General features: G+C 35.4%; 1 pseudogene; it reads right to left on the bottom strand.

Moving 5' to 3' along the window:
* The window catches only part of LOC107745093 (probable phospholipid-transporting ATPase VB), a 37396-nt pseudogene that overhangs the window by 8548 nt on the left and 21110 nt on the right, over positions 1-7738 (bottom strand).

Raw genomic sequence — 7738 nt, 5'->3', positions numbered from 1 at the left:
TAATGCGCAAAAACCATGTGCTAACAACAAAAAAATTCTAATGCGCAAAAACCATGTGCTAACAACAAAAAAATTGTAATGCGCAAAAACCATGTGCTAACAACAACACAATTTTGTGATGCGCAAAAACCATGTGCTAACAACAAAACATTTTCGTAATGCGCAAAAACCATGTGCTAACAACAAAAAAAATTGTAATGCACAAAAACCGTGTGCTAACATGGTTTTGTGGAAAAATATGGAACATGTTTTATAATAAATAAATAGATAAATAAAAATAGTACTACAATAATGTGAATATCAAAATTCTGAAATTGTTATATGATTTTTGTCATTTTATGCAGTCAAAATGCCCAAGGTCTCTGAGGTGGGACAGGCCGAAAATCAATATTTATAGGGATATTTCACCCCAAAATGAAAATGTTGTCATCATTTATTCACCCTCGGGTTGTTCCAAACCTGTATGAATTTCTTTCTTCTGCTGAACACATATTGTTAGTAAGAACGTGGGTAACCAAACAGTTGTTGGCACCCATTGACTTCCACAGTAAAGTTAGAAGTGAGAAAGTGATGGAAAAGTTAAATTTTTGAGTGAACTATCCCTTTAGGCTAAATGGAGAAATGAAGTTTAAAACTAGTTACATTGTACGCTATGATACATTTATGTCATCTTACCCTTTCGGTGAAACGTGGCCATTACTTTCACTTAAACCTGCTTAACATAAGCCTTGCGAGTGACAGATTGTGTACCTGTAGTAAGATGATCATGGTGAAGAACATGTAAAATCCCGCTAGGGCTGAAGGAGTGTAATTGCCATTACTGTCAAGGACGATGTATGAGGGCATGCTGGTAAAAGTTTCCAACCAGATCGCATGGCCTGTGAGAAAGAGACATTTACATTCATTAATGACACTGCTTTTGACAGTACTGTATTTCAATATAGATATTCCAATAAAGCATCATTGAACTCGAAGCACAGAGAAAGAGAGAGCGAGATTAATCATTGCTTTCATAAGAGACTGGCGTGTGAGCGAGCTATTCTGGGCGTCTGTAGTGTCCTTTTTTGCTCACGCCTTACAGAAGGAAAAGAGAGCGTGAGGATTGTGTGAGGTCGTAACAGCACTTTATTCTTTATCTCTGTATGATGAAGAACAGACACCGAGCCGAGCCGTTCAGAGCTCAGAATCAGAGTGTCATTTTGCAGCTTGCATGTTGCAAGTAATCATTACTCCGGTCTTCAGTGTCACACGATCCTTCAGAAACCACTTCATATTATTTTTTTGTGGAAACTGATCAATTTTTTCAGGATTCTTTGAGAAATAGCAAGTTCAAATGTTTATAAATGTCTTTTCTGACACTTTTAGATCAACTTAATTCATCCTTGCTGAATACAAATATAGAACTTTACTTTATTATTAAGGTTTTTAGGATATTTTTAGGACATTAACATGTAATTTTAATGCATAACCTAATCGTTTAACACAATGGCTTATAGCAAAGTACCACGGTATGCTAGTACTACAGTACTTTTTAAGGGATATTATTATAGTGCACTCAGAAAAAAGGTACAAAAGTTGTGGCGGTACTCTTTAAAAAAATACAAATATGAACCATTTAGGTACTAATATGTACTTTTAAAGGGATAGGTCACCCAAAAATGAAAATTCTGTTATCATTTGCTCACCCAAATGTCTTTCTTCCGTTCAACACAATAGAAGATATTTTGAAGAATGTTGGTGAGCAAACAACTGATGGTAGCCATTGACTTCCATAGTATTTTTTTTCCATACTATGGAAGTCAATGGCTACCGTCAACTGTCCAGTTGCCAGCATTCTTCAAAATATCTTCTTTTGTGTTCAACAGAAGAAAGAAACTCTTGCAGGTTTGGAATAACTTGAGGGTGAGCAAATGATGACAGAATTTTCATTTTTTTGGGGTGAACTGTCCCTTTAAGGTATTAATATGCACCCTTCAGAGATAGGTACAAAGGTGTACTGCAATGTTACAAATGAGTACAATGTTACAAATGATTAATTACTTTGATAAAAACAATAATTATGTTTAAATAACGTGCATCTCCACAAAATAATGACATGTATGTAATGTAGTATATGTAGTGTATTTTAGTGCATCCCATGTGAGCACACAGTACTGTGGAGTGTCATAAGGGTCAATTTTTCGAAATTGAGATGTATACATCATCTGAAAGCTGAATAAATAATATTTCCATTGATGTATGGTTTGTTAGGATAGGACAATATTTGGCTGAGATACAATCTGGAATCTGAGGGTGCAAAAAAATCAAAATATTGAGAAAATCATCTTTAAATCTGTCCAAATTAAGTTCTTAGCAATGCATATTACTAATAAAAAAATTATTTTTGATATATTTACAGTAGAACATTTACAAAATATCTTCATGGAACATGATCTTTACTTAACATCCTAATGATTTTTGGCATAAAAGAAAAATTAATAATTTTGACCCATACAATGTATTGTTGGCTATTGCTACAAATATACCCCAGCGACTTAAGACTGCTTTTGTGCTCCAGGGTCACAAATGTGGTGATGAAATGTAGCTGCACACACCACTATTCCAGAATCAGAGCTTGTATGTTAAAGTAAAGCACTTTGTGCTCAGCGTGTAGTGCGTCTTGAATTATCGAGGGGCTTGTTCCCCGTACTGTACCCAGGGCTCCGATGAGACACATGAAAAATAGAAGAACCACGCAGAAGAGCACATCCATATTCATCTTCCTCTCGATCTTGCTGCGTTTGTACCTGGGCCCGCTGTTGTTTAACATGGATTTGGTCTCGTGTCCTGCAATGAATAAATCATGGCGTAAAAACAAGAACATTTGTAAAATAGCAACGGTCATTCATAAGCCATGCCATGTGTATAATTTATCAAGAGAGAAACAGTGGGCTACAGAAAACTTCAACTGCCATCTGTGTGCGATATAATGCGTCTATTATCATCAACTAAGCCGTCGCGTGATCGTGAGCGATAATGGGAGAGCGTTCTAGTTTGTTGTGTCGCTTCCGGTGGAAATGGGATGTTAAAGACTTAAAACAGAGTCTGGCGGTACAGTATAGCATGGTCTTATTGCACTATTAGATGTTACAGTCACAGTATATTAGGCTCTATCATTACAAATGAGGATCAGGGATGATGAATGAAAATGTACATTGTGAGTCATAAAAACAAAACTGCTTGCAGATGACATATGGGGAAACTAAATAAAAGAATTGGAAAGAAATTAAGAAAGTCAAATAAAATTCAGAAATTTTTGTTTTTGAAAGAAGTGCTCACCATGGCTGCATTGATTGATTGATTGATTAAACTTATGTTAGCTATTTGATCTAAAACAAAGTAAGAACAGTAATATGGTGAAATATTATTACAATTCAGACAAACTGTTTTCTATTTTAATATATTGTAAAATGTAATTTATTCCTGTGATCAAAGCTGAATTTTCAGCATCATTACTCCAGTCTTCAGAGTCACATGATCTTCAAAAATCACTTAATATTATTTTTTTGTGGAAACAGACTTTGGTAAAACTTGTTCACCAAGTTTTACCAAAGGTTAACTTTGATAAATAGAAAGTTCAAAACAGAATTTATTAAATAGAAATCTTTTGAACAACATAAATGTATTTTCTGTCACGTTTAGATCAACTTAATGCATCCTTGCTGAATAAAAATATAGAACTTTACTTTATTATTAAGGTTTTTAGGAACATTTTTAGGATATTTACAAGTAATTTTAACACAACCTAATCGTTTAGCACAATGGCTTATATCAAAATACCATGGTATGCTAGTACTACAGTACTTTTTAAGGGATATTACTATAGTACACTCACAGAAAAAAGGTACAAAAGCTGTCACTGTGTCGGTGCCCTTTCAAAACAAACCATTTAGGTACCATCATCCAAAAATGAAAATTATGTCATCATTTGCTCACTCTCAAGGTTTTCCAAACCTGCAAGAGTTTCTTTCTTCCGAAAACAAAAGAACATATTTTGAAGAATGTTGGTGAGCAAACAACTGACGGTAGCCATTGACTTCCATAGTATTTTTTTTCCCATACTATGGAAGTCAATGGCTACCGTCAACTGTCTGGTCGCCAACATTCTTCAAAATATCTTCTTTTGTGTTCAACAGTAGATAGAAACTCTTGCAGGTTTGGAACAATAAGGTACAAAGTTGTGCATTTTGAAAAGTGCCTTGAGTATAACGTTTCAAATGATTCATTATTTTGATAAAAAACATGAATTATGTTTAAATGATGTGCATCTCCACAAAATGCTGACATGCATGTAATGTACTATGTGTAGTGTATTTTAATGCATCCCATGTGAGCACACAGTACTGTGGAGTGTCAAATGTGGTGATGAAATGTATTCCAGCTGCATCATTAGTATTTCTCACCGTGCAACCTAATCGTTTAGCACAATGGCTTATATCAAAATACCATGGTATGCTAGTACTACAGTACTTTTTAAGGGATATTACTATAGTACACAGACAGAAAAAAGGTACAAAAGCTGTCACTGTGTCGGTGCCCTTTCAAAACAAACCATTTAGGTACCATCATCCAAAAATGAAAATTATGTCATCATTTGCTCACTCTCAAGGTTTTCCAAACCTGCAAGAGTTTCTTTCTTCCGAAAACAAAAGAAGATATTTTGAAGAATGTTGGTGAGCAAACAACTGACGGCAGCCATTGACTTCCATAGTATTTTTTTTCCCATACTATGGAAGTCTATGGCTACCGTCAACTGTCTGGTCGCCAACATTCTTCAAAATATCTTCTTTTGTGTTCAACAGTAGATAGAAACTCTTGCAGGTTTGGAACAATAAGGTACAAAGTTGTGCATTTTGAAAAGTGCCTTGAGTATAACGTTTCAAATGATTCATTATTTTGATAAAAAACATGAATTATGTTTAAATGATGTGCATCTCCACAAAATGCTGACATGCATGTAATGTACTATGTGTAGTGTATTTTAATGCATCCCATGTGAGCACACAGTACTGTGGAGTGTCAAATGTGGTGATGAAATGTATTCCAGCTGCATCATTAGTATTTCTCACCGTGCAGTTCTCACTATCGATGCCGAAGCACCTTTCTCCTCTTATCAGGCCTCTCCCTGTGACATCAAACACAGCATCTTCCTTAGTCACCCAGACTAATTACCTCAGTGTGCCACGTGAGGAACGGGCCCGTCTTTGAATGGAGGAGCAGGATAAGAGCTTTATAATGCTTGGGAACATCAGAATCATCTCTCAGCGTGATAACCCAGTTAATATGGCTGCAACGGGACAAAAAAAGGGGCCAAATCTGTTTTCCAGCCTACTTCATGTGTGGATGTGTGGGGAAACTTCGCAACAGAGATTTAAAGGAATAGTTCTCCCCAAAAAATAAAAATTGGCTGAAAATTGACTCACCCTCAGGCCATCCAAGATGTAGATGAGTTTGCTTCTTCATCAGATTTGGAGAAATGTAGCATTGCATCACTTGCTCACCATTGGATGCTCTGCAGTGAATGGGTGCCGTCAGAATGAGAGCTGATAAAAACATCACAATAATCAATCAACATCTTGTGAAATGAAAAGCTGCGTGTTTGTAAGGAACAAATCCATCATCAAGGCGTTTTTATTTCGCTTCAGTCCATCTCCTGTTGTCTCTCAAATCAAAATCCACCAGCATATTTGTTTAGAGCTGTTTTGGCTTGTAAACGGTGCTTGATCTGTGCAAATTTCTCTCCTGATTCAGACCAGACAATTTTTTTTAACTGGAGGAAGCGTTATTATAGATTATGAACTCACATTTTAGCAACAGTTTGAAGTTAAAGGACTAGTTCGCCCAAAAATGAAAATTTTGTCATTATTTAATCCCCATAAAGCTGGTCCAAACCTGTACAAGTTTCTTTAGTCTGTTGAACACAAAAGATGATATTTTGAAGAATGTTGGTGACCAAAGAGTTGACGGCAGCCATTGACTTCCACAGTATTTTTTTGCCACACTATGTAAGGCAAATATGTACATGTCAATGGTTACCATCAACTGTTTAGTTCCACATTCTTTAAAATATATATTTTTTCCGTTCTACAGAAGAAAAAACACATACAGGTTTAGAACGACACGAGGATGATATGATGACAGAATTTAGATTTTTGGGCAAACTGACACTTTAAAAATGTCTTATGATGGATTTGTTTTTTTAGAAACACAAAGCTTTTGTCTTCTCCAGATGTTAACTGATGGACTGGAGTGGTGTGGATTACTTGTGGATTATTGTGATGTTTTTATCAGCTGTTTGGACTCTCATTCTGACGGCACCCATTCACTGCAGAGCATCTGATACGTTTTCAGCAGATTTAAATTTTTTGGTGAACTGTTCCATTAATCCACTGATGCTGGTGTCCACTACTAAAACCCATTTGTAACCATTTAGGTAGATGCTACATCCATGACCTTTGACCCATTATTTTAGATGACTGTCCTCTTTAAATGTCGCGTTTATTATTTATAACAACATAAATTCAACATGGCTCATGAAAGTGCTCATACATCAGCCTCTGAAATATTTACCATGACTTTCTATTGCAATGGACAGATTGCACCTATCAGAAGAAAATTGGTAATGGTTATCTACTTGTTTTTAAGTAAAGAAGAAGCATGAACATGTTTTCCTTTGTGATGCATCAGAGGGTTTAAGCAGCTTCCCTGATTAACGAATGACAAAATGTGAAGGCCAAACAAATGCTGTTCATTGGTGTGGATCTGACAAAAGAGGCAGTCATGATGATGGAGTCGTGATGCAGTTAATTGTGCATGAAATTGAGTGATTTGAGTGAAATTGATTTGAGATACTCACACATAACCTTTGAACAGGTTGAGGTTGTTGTTGGGGTTTTCACACACTACAGAACTGTCAAATGTTTGAGGTTGAAATGGTTCACCCTGAAAGAGAAAAACATGAGAGGATGTTTTTTCCTCCTTCTGTATCCTCATTTTTCAAATTCTATGGTAATTTGAACGGACTAACGAGCATTGTCTAGCTAGTACTGCTGCTGACAGTGAAACTACACGTGGCAAACTGAGCAGTCGTCAACACATGAGCTGCAAAGACATCAACAAGTCTGTCCTGTACATGCTTTGTGTGTCACTCAGAATTGTATGACAGGTATGCAAGTGTTTGGGAGTTGTTAGGTATCTATTACACAATCAAAGAGTTATGCTTTATGAACTCTGTGATTCAGTAGATCTGTATAATGAAACACCTGTCAAAAACGAAGGTATAACAACATTAAAAGGTGGTGATTTAAAAAAATAAATAAATAAATAAAAACAAATTATATACACTATACTGCTCAGTAATTTTTTTTATTAATACCTTTTTTCAACATTACTCTATTCAGGATTCATTAAACTGATCATAAGTGTCAGTAAATACATTTATAATGTTACAAAATAGTTCTATTTAAAAAAAACGCTGTTCTTTTGAACTTTTTTTTGCATCAAAGAATCATGAAAAATCACGGTTTTGGCAAAAATATCAAGCAGCACAACTGGTCTCAACATTGATAATAATCAGAAATGTTTCTTGAGCATCATATTAGAATGATTTCTGAAGATCATGTGACACTGAAGACTGGAGTAATGATGCTGAAAATACAGCTGCGCATCACAGAAATAAATTACATTTAAAATATATTAA

The sequence above is a fragment of the Sinocyclocheilus rhinocerous genome, unplaced genomic scaffold (assembly GCF_001515625.1).
Source record: "Sinocyclocheilus rhinocerous isolate Xijiao unplaced genomic scaffold, SAMN03320098_v1.1 scaffold17, whole genome shotgun sequence".
NCBI lineage: Eukaryota > Metazoa > Chordata > Actinopteri > Cypriniformes > Cyprinidae > Sinocyclocheilus > Sinocyclocheilus rhinocerous.
This window is presented reverse-complemented; position numbering and strand designations above follow the sequence as displayed.